We start from the raw sequence: 740 nt of genomic DNA, 5'->3' as shown, positions 1-740 counted from the left end.
TGTTGCATGTCTCGTTTCTCTGTTTTTTTCGTTGTTCGAAAAAAAGTTCGTTTTCTGTCCTCGTCTTTATGTTTTCGTTTCTCATTGTGTTTAACGTTTTTTGTGATGTCCTCTACCCATATATGCTTGTATGTATACATATAGATGTCGGTATGTACATATATGTATGGATATATGCATATAATTATATATTATTTATGTTATATATGTATATATCTATATGTATTCTCTCTTATACTCTCTTTTACTTGTTTCAGGCATTTGAGTGCGGCCATGCTGGATCACCGCCTTTAGCCGAGCAAATCGACCCCAGGACTTATTAAAATGCTGATAGTAAGGAGTTGACCTAGGTGAGATTGGGACCCAGAACAATCGCTGGCAAACATCCTCCTCAGCACTCTAGCGACTCTGCCAAGTTGCCTCGTTTTCGGAAAAACATGGAACACTTCACGAATTTGCGTGTCATCCTTGCTCAGGGGCCATGCTAATCTTCTTTGTATCGTTCCAATTTTAGAATATGTACCGCCGTAGCTAGTGTATATATATATATATATATATATATATATATATATATATATATATATACATATACATATATATATATATTTACACACACACACATACATATATACACATATATATATATATAGAAATAGAAACATTATTATTTCTAAATCTCTCAAAGAGAGATATTCAGTAACACTTCTCTAAAGTAAAAACTATTTGCCAACATAAATGTG

The 740-nt window shown here is 33.0% G+C and overlaps 1 non-coding gene across 1 annotated transcript; it reads right to left on the bottom strand.

Annotated features, from left to right (window-relative positions):
* Positions 1 to 431: 431 nt before the first annotated feature.
* LOC149131309 (U6 spliceosomal RNA) lies at positions 432 to 535 on the bottom strand. Its single transcript, XR_016238154.1, has one exon. It is a non-coding gene; the product is annotated as a U6 spliceosomal RNA (small nuclear RNA).
* Between the last annotated feature and the right edge of the window lie 205 nt (positions 536 to 740).

The sequence above is a fragment of the Octopus bimaculoides genome, chromosome 23 (assembly GCF_046866305.1).
Source record: "Octopus bimaculoides isolate indiv1 chromosome 23, ASM4686630v1, whole genome shotgun sequence".
Taxonomy (NCBI): domain Eukaryota; kingdom Metazoa; phylum Mollusca; class Cephalopoda; order Octopoda; family Octopodidae; genus Octopus; species Octopus bimaculoides.
Note: the sequence above shows the minus strand (reverse complement) of the source record. Positions and strands in the feature narration are given on the sequence as shown.